Source organism: Pelophylax lessonae (assembly GCF_965119305.1).
Source record: "Pelophylax lessonae genome assembly, chromosome: 7".
Taxonomy (NCBI): Eukaryota; Metazoa; Chordata; class Amphibia; order Anura; family Ranidae; genus Pelophylax; species Pelophylax lessonae.
The window spans coordinates 72,577,206-72,589,300 of NC_138774.1; positions in this window are offsets into that span (position 1 = coordinate 72,577,206).

Genomic DNA, 12,095 nt, shown 5'->3' on the forward strand with positions numbered 1-12,095 from the left:
AGAATAGGATGTACATGAGGTAAAACTAGAAATAAACTGATAAAATGAAAACATACTAATTACATGAACATAAACAAATGTCCACTGGATATACAGTGAAACAATCTTTAAGCATACCAGTGATGCTGTCTTAGAAGGACCAGGATTTTCCTCGGAAACATGTGGTGCAGGCTTAGCTGGCTCCCATGTGGTCTGTCCCAATGGAGAAGGTGAAAGAGACTTGTAGTAGGAAGTGGAGCTAGTTCCCAGTGATATAATAGGAAATATGTAATAACCATAGAACACTGTCCATCTGTAGTCTTTTGTTAGAGTGGCATCTAGTGGACGATATTGGTATTATCTGTCCAAAAGATATTATTTTTCCTTATAGGCGGAAGGCATGACACTCCCCGTCTGGTATCGTCAGATGCCACTATTTGTCCTTAGATGACAACAATAAAATTAGTTCAGAAACTGGTCTGAGGAACGACTTTGTCTCCTTGTTCCTATGAATCTTGACTTTCACTTTTCTGACCTTTCCATCCTCACTTGGAAAGGTGTTGGTGATGAGACCCAAAGGCCATTCATTCCTTTGGGACTGACAGTCCTTAACAAGAACAAGGTCTCCTACTTTTAAGTTGGGTTTGTTGTCTTGCCATTTAGTACGTGGCAGTACAGTAGAGAGATATTGCTTCCTCCACCTGTCCCAGAAGGTATTTGCCAGACTTTGTACTTGTCTCCACTGGCGCAAGTAAAAGTCTTTAGTGGTGAAATTCCCGTGGGGAGCACTGATCACTCCAGTTTTCTGTGTAAGGAGTGCTGTTTTCTGTGTAAGTTTCTGTTATTCCCACCAGGCCTATGTCCTCCTCATGTACTAACATTTCCAACTCATCCATTTTATTAGCTAGGCTCCTGGCATTTGCATATATCCCTCTTAGTTTAGTGGAAGTTGACATAAAATGTGAATAATCACTAGATTTATTATAAACAGTATAAATAATACTAGAACAACACAGTCTGCAATCTTCCTCATAAATGACGTATGCCTCTTATGGTGTAGTATTCAGCCCCCATTCACACGAATTGTCATACGATTTGACAGTTCATAATCTTATGACAAGTTGCACCTGCCACCTTATTTGTGCCTATGGAACAGTTCAAAACAGTGTGACTCCGACTTCCACCGATTTGAAAAACACTGCACAATTTTTGGGGATTTCATGTGAAATTTGCATTGACATCTGCGCATGAAATCACACAGATATCAGTAAGCCGCATATGAAATCGTACCGACCAGCATTCAATGTGAACGAGGACTAAAACAAAATTAGCTTTATTAAAAAAGGAAGAAAAACTACTCACAAATATAGTGCAATATCCAATCTAGATAGTATTGCCTTTTTTTTTTTTTTTTTTAAAACAGAAGAAAGTTTTATTTTAACGCATACAAGCATATACATGTTCCATAAACGCTCACAATAAAATATAAAATTGTAATGTACAAAAGCAAATAGTGAATTACAGCATCAAACTTCATAAAATTAGCAGACGTCAGCTCACTGAAGAGAGCATACAACCCACCTAGTGGCTGAAAACAGAAATTACAGTACCAACAGAGCACCACTATGGCACATTACTAGTCAGATAATGAGTGTGTTACTCCTGCACCACCTAGTAAAAATGTATGGCGCTTCAAGGTGTATCTGTGATCTACAATGATGTGTTAGTGTAAAGCTGCTGCTGACATTCATGAGTGTTCCCACACTGAAGTACTTATAAAGTGAAAATGTGGGTGCTGTGCTACTCAAATTATGTGCTGAAAATAATTAATCTATGATTAGTGCAATTATTTTCACACCCATGAATTGGTATCTAATCCATTTGTACAACTATTTTCACAAAAATAAATCCATGTCCAACTCAATACTGTGAGGGAAAAAAGTATTTGATCCCCTGCTGATTTTGTACATTTGCCCACTGACAAAGAAATGATCAGTCTATAATTTTAATTGTAGGTTTATTTTAACAGTGAGAAACACAATAACAACAACATTTTCAAGAAAACGCATTTCAAAAAAGTTATAAATTGATTTGCATTTTAATGAGTGAAATAAGTATTTGATCCCCTTTGAATCAGAAAGATTTCTGGCTCCTAGGTATCTTCTATACAGGTAACGAGCTGAGATTGGGAGAACTCTCTTAAGGGGAGTGCTCCTAATCTCAGCTTGTTACCTGTCTAAAAGACACCTGTCCACAGAAGCAATCAATTAATCAGATTCCATTCTCTCCACCATGGCCAAGACCAAAGAGCTGTCCAAGGATGTCAGGGACATGATTGTAGACCTACACAAGGCTGGAATGGGCTAAAAGACCATTGCCAAGCAGCTTGGTGATAGAGTGACAACAGTTAGGGCGATTATTCGCAAATGAAAAAAACACAAAATAACTGTCAATCTCCCTCAGTCTTTTCCATGCAAGATAGCGGAGTTTCAATGATCATGAGAACAGTGAGGAATCAGCCCAGAACTACACGGGAGAATTTTGTCAATGATCTCAAGGCAGCTGGGACCATAGTCACCAAGAAAATAGTTGGTAACACACTATGCCGTGAAGGACTGAAACCCTGTAGTGCCCCGAAAGGTCCCCCTGCTCAAGAACGCACATGTACAGGCCTGTCTGAAGTTTGCTAATGAACATCTGAATGATTAAGAGGAGAACTGGATGAAAGTGATGTGGTCAGATGAGACCAAAATTGAGCTCTTTGGCACCAACTCAACTGGCCGTGTTTGGAAAAGGAGAAATGCTACCTATGTCCCCACCTGTCAAACATGGATGTTGAAACATTATGCTTGACAACTTCACCGCATCAAAAGGAAGATGGACGGGGCCATTTACCATCAAATCTTGGGTGAAAACCTCCTTCCCTCAGCCAGGGCATTGAAAATGCATCATGGATGGGTATTTCAGCATGACAATGACCCAAAACACATGTCCAATGCAACAAAGGAGTCGCTCAAGAAGAAGTACATTAAGGTCCTGGAGTGGCCTGAAGTGGCTGCTTCTGTATTAACTAGTGACAGCGCTCCTCTCCCGGTGGCCATTCAGAACCCTCCCTGCTCTACACATCGATCCCTATACCAGAGCAGAGAAAGCAGAGGAGGGAGGGGGCTGGGGCTCTACACAGGCAGAAGTTCTTCCACATACTTCAAGGACATACAGTAAGTTACAGCTGCTCCTCTTCAGCCCCACGCTAATGGTATTTAGGTGGTGAGGACTCAGAATGCTCAGCATTTAGACAGGGAGGGGGGATTGGTGCCAGGGGAATGCTATGTATTGAAAGGGGGGGGGGGGTGAGCTATAAACTGGAGTCTGGGAGGAGGACAGCTCTGTACTTGGAAGAGGGGGGGGGGGCTGGACTTGGATGTACACAACCCACCCCTTAACCCTGCACTTCGTACATAACACATCCCTCAACCTTGCACTCCATACGTAGCGCACCCCTCAACCCTGCACTAAATGCAAAGCGCACGTCTCAACCCTGCACTCCTTACGTAGCGCACCTCTCAACCCTGCACTCCGTACGTAGTGCACCCCTCAACCCTGCACTCCGTATGTAGCGCACCCCTCAACCCTGTACTCCATGCATAGCGCACCTCTCAACCCTGCACTCCGTACGTAGTGCACCGCTCAACCCTACACTCCATACATAACACACCCCTCAACGTACGTAGCACACCCCTCAACCTAGCACTCCATACAAAGTGCACCCCTAAACCCTACACTCTGTATATAGTGCACCCCTCAACCCTTCACTCCATACACAGCGCACCCCTCAATCCTGCACTCTATACACAGCGCACCCCTCAACCCGGCACTCTGTACGTAGCTCACCCCTCAACACTGCTCTATTGAAGGTGGCATGAGTAGTCATTTATTTCTGGCAGCCTGTCCTCTGGGATACTGCCCACATTAGGCTCTGTTCCTACCCGCACTCAGTTAACCTTCATAGCTGTGCTTGCTCTGCTCTGCTCATTGCTAATAGCAAGTTCTAGGAGTTTTCTGTCTATTGGTGGGTCCCTTCACCTCTCCAGTCCATGGTGTGCAGGCAGTGGGGTGATGATGTGCTGTAACCTTCAGCAACCAATCAGTGAGCTGTATTAATGTGCTGTAACTTCTAGCAACCAATAAGTAAGTGGTAATGATGCATAGTAACCTCTAGCAACCAACCAGTGAGTGGTAGTACTACCGTGAGCCCACCTGCAGAGAAATAAAAGGTTAGTCCTATTTAACATACATCCATTACAGGACTAACTACCTGGACAGTTGAGTGAGAAGACCCTCCCCGCAGGGACGACCTTCTCACTCCATTCCCTGACTCCCCTGCTATTCAGTGCTTGACACCGGGTCCAATTCTCCCCCTCCTGCTGAGGGAATCTGTGCCCTACCACTGACTACCTCTGCAGAGTCCTTGAAGAAGTCCACTGCAGCATCTTCCTGCCACCTCTCACAGTACTTCTCCTTTTTGGAAACAGGGCAAACCACTGGAGCCTGAGTGGCCTGCAGTCTTTCTGAGTCAGGGAAACATAAGGGGTCTTTCAGAGCACCCCCCACCAGACTTCCTGGATGCACCGCCCATTACTGCGACAGCCACCCGCTTCTTTCCTTCTAACTGAAAATTCTGTGGGCTTTCAAACAACATTTGTAATCCAAGAGATCCTGGCCCGTTGGCCCAAGTGATCTCTAAGGTTAGAGTTCCTCTTTAGGACCCTGGCCCAATGGCCCAAGGGGTCTGTAGAACATCAGTGTTTTCAAACAAAAGGTCTTAACTTGAATTGGTAACTTCAAAATTCAGCACTATATTTCTTTCTTTTTTTATTGATGGCTAGCCAGCCTTACTTGTACAGTCTTGTGTGTAGAGATTTGTCCCTCTTTTTTTTTTTTTTTTTTTTCAAATGTAGTATTCTGGGTGGGGGACCAAGCCTGGCCCGATCCATCTGGATGACAAACCTCCACCCTGTCGATGTAAATATATCGTCCGTATACCACTGTGCTTTCAGTGCATTCGATTTCTCTTTAAGGTCAGTCATGGGTGAGTCCCGAAAAGGCTTGGGGACAAAGAGAAAATCCCATATTGCTTAATCACACCAGAAGTCCCTTTTCTCTTCAATATTTAACATGACCTCCCTGGGAGCATACGGATAATCGTATCTATACTCCATCGCCACCTTGCGTTGCATCCATCTTTGCATCCGAGATAATCGGGGGAGGGTTTTCCTATTGCCTCTCTCAGGCAAAGACAAAGGGGTCTCCTCTCTTATAATCAGGGAGCTGTACGCCTCATTCTGGTTCCGAGCCCGGGCATAGTTTGTAGGGGGGGTAAGGTCTGGGACCCTTTTTGTGTAGGCCTCATAGAACCCCAATTTTTGGGCCAGCTCCCCTCTTTCTATTGACTCTTGAGTCTTCTTATCTGGCACAATGACGACCTCAGGGCTTGGTGGGCTGCTCCCAGCTTCAGAACCCCAGTCCCATTCCGTCTCATCTTCGGATCTCCAATCATTGATCCCTTCCTCAATGGATCCGCACTTGTACTGAAAGGAGGGAGACCCCACATTAATGACCCCAGCCTCTTCCTCACTACTGAGGCTGGTCAGTGAGGCCTTGATAGGAACAGGGGCAGACCTTCTTTCTGCTGCGGTGGATTCCGGCGCATCCTCTGGCCACCTCCCGGCCTGCTGAGCTGGCATGCACCCTCTTCCTAGTGACTAAGTCCCCCGTATTGACAAAGCTGGACCTTTGTCAGTCTGCATGGTCTCCAAATTCTTAAGCACCCTGATCATGCCCCTCCCGCCTCCGCGGAGGAACCTGGACTCCGTGCCTTTCACCTCCCGAGTGAGCCCCGACTCCTAAGTTACACAAATCTGCCTGGGCTGGTCTTCACTCTTCTCCGCCCGCAGCAGCAGGTAGCCACAATGCCCACACTGACTCCATGCTTGCACCTTCATAGTGACTCTCTTGCACTGAGGACATACCGTGCTAAGGTACTCCCTGTGCACCGCACCAGTCTTCCTTTAGGCACCATCTGTATGCCTGTGTCCCATATGAAATTGGGGCTCGGCTTCCTGGTCTCCTCCTGGATCTGCCCAGCAGGTTCTCCGCTAGTGGGTGAAGTGATCATGGCTGCGCACTTCTCTTCTTCAACGACTCCATGGTGCTTTTCCTCGCACGTGTCTCCGTCTCAGGCACACCCGAAGGGGGGAGTATTATATGGGCTCCCCTAGTCACTCCTGATTGGCTGGGCGTGACCGACGTCTCCACCCATACTCCTTGTTTGGCGGTGGCTCCTCCTGCCAGGCAGTGTTTTCTGGATCGCGCTTCCCGCCCCGTGCAGCAACTCCTTCCATGCCATGCTCTCTCTCTCTAGCCCGCAGGGAAGTTGCTGCAAAGCGGACCATGTCCCTCGCCAGACATGCATCCACTCTTCTTACTTGCAACAGGGCCTTAGCTGCGCCTCCCTCTCCCAGAGCCAGCTGTCCCTCTTTTCCAGGCAAGACAATTGTCCCGCTGTCACATGCATGGTCAACAGTCCTCTCCCCGACAAATGTGCAAGTAAGGCCCACCATACTGTCTCCGAAGATAGTCCCACTGCCCCTCCCGGCATGACTGACTGCAATCTTGACAGTATCACTGCAGATACTGTACAGAACAAATGTCCCGCTGTCATAAGCACGGTCAACATCAGTCAATATTAGTGATGAGCCGAACGACCCCCGGTTCGTTTCCCACCAAAACACTGCGAACAGAGGAAAGGTTTGTTCGAACGAACGAACCCCATTGAAGTCTATGGGACTCGAACCTCGAAAATCAAAAGACCTCATTTTGAAGGCTTAAATGCAAGTTATTGCCCCCAAAAAGTGTATGGGGGTCCGGGTCCTGACCTGGGGAACATGTAGCAATGAAAAAAACAGTTTTTAAAAACAATCGTTTTTAAAGGAGCAGTGATTTACTGATTTTAATAAGGCTTAAAGTGAAACTATAAAAATGAAAAATTCCTTTAAATATCGTGCCTGGGGGGTCCACTGAATGTGCCTGTAAAGTAGTGCATCTCTACGATGTATGTAGCCTGCTGCAGCTATACTGACATTTCTAAAGCAAAAAATGTCATATACAAATATACATACAAGTTTCAAATCATAAAAATTGAGCCTTGGTTGTTGATGGTGCCTGAACACCGTAACCCGTTGCAGTTACTCTTGCTTGGTGCAGGAATGGGCCCTGCTGCTAAAAAATCCATACAAATATGAAATCGCATGTACTTGTCATACAGCTGCCAAAATTGGGCCTTTGGTGTTGCTGGTGCCTGAACATCGTAACCAACCCCTCACAGTTACTCTTGCTGGGTGCAGGAATGGGACCTGCTGGTAAGAATGCCATGCAAATTTGAAATCACATGTGCTATACAAGTGCCAAAAATTCGGCCTTTGCCGTATATGGTGCCTGAACACCGTAACCAAGGCCTCGTAGTTACTCTTACTTGGTGCAGGAATGGGACCTGCTGATAAGAATTCCATGCAAATTTGAAATCGCATGTGCTATACAAGTGCCAAAAATTGGGCCTTTGCCGTATGTGTTGCCTGAACACCGTAACCAAGGCCTCGTAGTTACTCTTGCTTGGTGCAGGAATGGGACCTGCTGGTAAGAATGCCATGCAAATTTGAAATCGCATGTGTTATACAAGTGCCAAAAAATTGGGCCTTTCCCGTATGTGCTGCCTGAACACCGTAACCAAGGCCTCATAGTTACTCTTACTTGGTGCAGGAATGGGACCTGCTGGTAAGAATGCCATGCAAATTTGAAATTGCATGTGCTATACAAGTGCCAAAAATTGGGCCTTTGCCGTATGTGGTGCCTGAACACCGTAACCAAGACCTCGCAGTTACTCTTACTTGGTGCAAGAATGGGACCTGCTGGTAAGAATGCCATGCAAATTTGAAATCGCATGTGCTATACAAGTGCCAAAAATTGGGCCTTTGTGGAAGGTGGTGCCTGAACACCGTAACCAAGGCCTCGCAGTTACTCTTGCTTGGTGCAGGAATGGGACCTGCTGGTAAGAATGCCATGCAAATTTGAAATCGCTTGTGCTATACAAGTGCCAAAAATTGGGCCTTTGCCGTATGTGGTGCCTGAACACCGTAACCAAGGCCTCGCAGTTACTTTTGCTTGGTGCAGAAATGGAACCTGCTGGTAAGAATGCCATGCAAATTTGAAATTGCATGTGCTATACAAGTGCCAAAAATTGGGCCTTTGTGGAAGGTGGTGCCTGAACACCGTAACCAAAGCCTCGCAGTTACTGTTGCTTGGTGCAGGAATGGGACCTGCTGGTAAGAATGCCATGCAAATTTGAATTCACATGTGCTATACAAGTGCCAAAAATTGGGCCTTTGCCGTATGTGGTGCCTGAACACCGTACCGTAACCATGGCCTCGTAGGTACTCTTGCTTGGTGCAGGAATGGGACCTGCTGGTAAGAATTCCATGCAAATTTGAAATCGCATGTGCTATACAAGTGCCAAAATTGGGCCTTTGCCGTATGTGGTGCCTGAACACTGTAACCAAAACCTCGTAGTTACTTTTGCTTGGTGCAGAAATGGGACCTGCTGGTAAGAATACCATGCAAATTTGAAATCGCATGTGCTATACAAGTGCCAAAAATTGGGCCTTTGCCATATGTGGTGCCTGAACACCATAACCAAGGCCTCGTAGTTACTCTTGCTTGGTGCAGGAATGGGACATGCTGGTAAGAATACCATGCAAATTTGAAATCGCATGTGCTACCCAAGTGCCAAAAATTGGGCCTTTGTGGAAGGTGGTGCCTGAACACCGTAACCAAGGCCTCACAGTTACTCTTGCTTGGTGCAGGAATGGGACCTGCTGGTAAGAATGCCATGCAAATTTGAAATCTCATGTGCTATACAAGTGCCAAAAATTGGGCCTTTGCCGTATGTGGTGCCTGAACACCATAACCAAGGCCTCGTAGTTACTCTTGCTTGGTGCAGGAATGGGACCTGCTGGTAAGAATTCCATGCAAATTTGAAATTGCATGTGCTATACAAGTGCCAAAAATTGTGCCTTTGCCGTATGTGGTGCCTGAACACCATAACCAAGGCCTCGTAGTTATTTTTGCTTGGTGCAGAAATGGGACCTGCTGGTAAGAATACCATGCAAATTTGAAATTGCATGTGCTATACAAGTGCCAAAAATTGGGCCTTTGCCGTATGTGGTGCCTGAACATGGTAACCAAGGCCTCATAGTTACTTTTGCTTGGTGCAGGAATGGGACCTGCTGGTAAGAATGCCATGCAAATTTGAAATCGCATGTGCTATACAAGTGCCAAAAATTAGGCTTTGTGGAAGGTGGTGCCTGAACACCATAACCCCTCACAGTTAGCAGGGAACAGGGACAGGGCCTGCTGTCAAAAGTGACATACGACATTTAAATTGTATGAACCTGTCATATAGGTGCTGAAGAATTAGGCCTTGGGGGTTGGTAGTGACCTAAACCAAAAACATTGTTGGAAGCTAGCAGAATCAAGGTAGAGGAATAGGATAGGCAGAATATGCAGTATTCAAGGGATGGCAGACCCCTAGCAAATTCAATCTGTTACATCAGCATCAGGGGCCTGATAGCGCTTGTTTATCCAGGACTGGTTCATTTTGATGAAAGTCAGCTGATCAACAGAGTCTGTGGACAGACGCACTCTTTTGTCCGTCACAAAACTTCCAGCGGCACTGAACGTCCGTTCGAAAGGAACGCTGGAAGCAGGACAGGCCAGTAGCTCCATTGCATATTGAGCAAGTTCTGGCCAGTGGTCCATCCTCAAGACCCAATAAGCCAGTGGATCGGCAGCTGGAAAGGTCTCAAATTCTGCTCTTGCGCCTAGATAATCATGCACCATATGATGGAGACGCTGGTCGATGGTTGCTTAAACAGCCCTGGGTGCTGCTGAGGACAAAAGAACTGTTTAAAGGCATTGGTCAGCCGGCCGCCTTCTCCACTGCTCCTCCTTTGGCTGAACGATGCCTCAGAAACACGTCCGGAGAATGTTGACCTCCCAGTGTCTGGAAAGGCGGTACACAATTTTTTTTTTCAAGGCCTCCTCAAGATGTTTCTCCCTGTGCTCCCTCTGCGAAGGCAGAATGAGCTCTGCAACTTTACCCTTGTAACGTGGATCAAGAAGGGTTGCCAACCAGTAATTATCCCTCTCCTTGATAGCACGAATCCTCGGGTCCTTTCGCAGGCTTTGCAGAATCAGGGAGCTCATGCAACGTAAGTTGGAGGAGGCATGAGCTTCTGAGTCCTCTGGGTCACTAAGGATGACATTGTCAGCAGGAGAATTGCGCAGAAGAGGAAATGGAGGAAGAGGAGGAGGGGGTGGTGGTGGAGTAGCCAGATGTGGCAGAACCAGCACCAGCTTTTTGGAGGAGTGGTGGCAAAACAAGCTGCAAGACCGAACCCTGTCCTGCATCCTTCCCAGCTGCCAGCAGAGTTACCCAGTGCGCCGTGAAAGAAATGTAACCTCCCTGTCCATGCCTGCTGGACCAAGAGTCAGCAGTAATGTGCACCTTCCTGCTGACCTCTTTGTCCAAAGAGGCCACATGACGGTAGAGAGCCGGAATGGCCTTAGATGAAAAGTAATGCCTTTTTGGGACCTGCCACTGTGGTGCAGCACATTCCACAAATTCGCAAAAGGGAGCCGAGTCTACCAGCTGAAAAGGCCGCAAATGTGTTGCTAGCAATTTGGCCAAGCTAGCATTAAGACACTGAGCATGTGGATGACAGTATTTCTTTCTACGGTTCAAATACTGGGGTAGTGAAATCTGCCTGCTGCTCAAATCAAGCGGTGGTGTACTGCTAGCAGATTGGGTGCAACTCTCTGTGCCACTCATTGCTATACCATAATCCCTCTCAATGCTGGTATTTGAGAAGGCATGAGGTATACTAGGGTTAGAGATCGCAGATGAGGAGCAAGGGGATGTATGCTTGTTTTGATCTGGTGCCTCTTTCAGGTGCTGTTGCCAATGGACTGCATGGCAGGAAGTCATATGCCTTGTCAAGCATGTGGTGCCCAAGCGGCTGGTGTTCTGGCCACGCTTGATCCGCTTAAGACAGATGCTGCAAACAGCAACGCTGCGTTCTACTGCACAGGTTCTGAAAAAAGCCCACAGTAATAAACTTTTGGAGTCTGTGGGGATTTTGCTGCACCCTGCACCTGTGGAGCTCTGTGCTGTGATGCAATAGGTTGGCTACTGCTAGGCCAGCCCATGGAGCACATCCTGCCTCGTTGCAGTTGTGCATCCTCCTCATCCTCCCCCTCCTCCTCCTCCTGCTTCTCCCCCTCCTCCTCCTCCTCCTCTGTCCTGTCAGGCACCCAAGTACGGTCAGTGACCTCATCATCCCCTCCCTCCTCGTCACTGGAGCAAACTTGGCAATATGCTTCAGCTGTGGCAACATGACTGCTAGTCTCTTGTCCGTCATTGCCACCCCCTCTCTCTAGGCTCATGTTATTCTCTTCATCAACCTAAGAAACAACATCACAGCTTTCAAATTGCTGAGCATACTCTAGCAGCATGTCACTGACACTATGATCGAATAGTTCAGGTGACTCCTCCGTGCATGAAGGTGGGACAACTGAAGGAGTAGCTGTGGAGAAGGAGCCTGTGGAACGGGCCGATTTGGCACCTGCGGTGGAAGGAAAACTACTGGGAGCGTGGGTGTCAGAGGAAGAGGAGGATGAGGATGGCTTATTGATCCACTCCACCGACTCTTCCACATGTTGTGGATGAATAGCACAGGCAGCACCGGAAATAATGGACGGGCGTGCCCCGCCTGCAGAGGATGCACAATGTCGATTGTGACCACCACTTTTCACAATGGACACACAGGCCGCTTGCCCTCTTTTCGTGGCCTGTGAGCGTCGGCCTCTCCTTGTCGGCCTTTCGGACATTATGTTGATACAGATCAGTATAGGGTACACGCAACTGACTAATAGATAATCAATGACCGAATATGATGTAATTGATAGCCCTATAGATGAGCTGTGGTGGTTACAGATGTATGCAA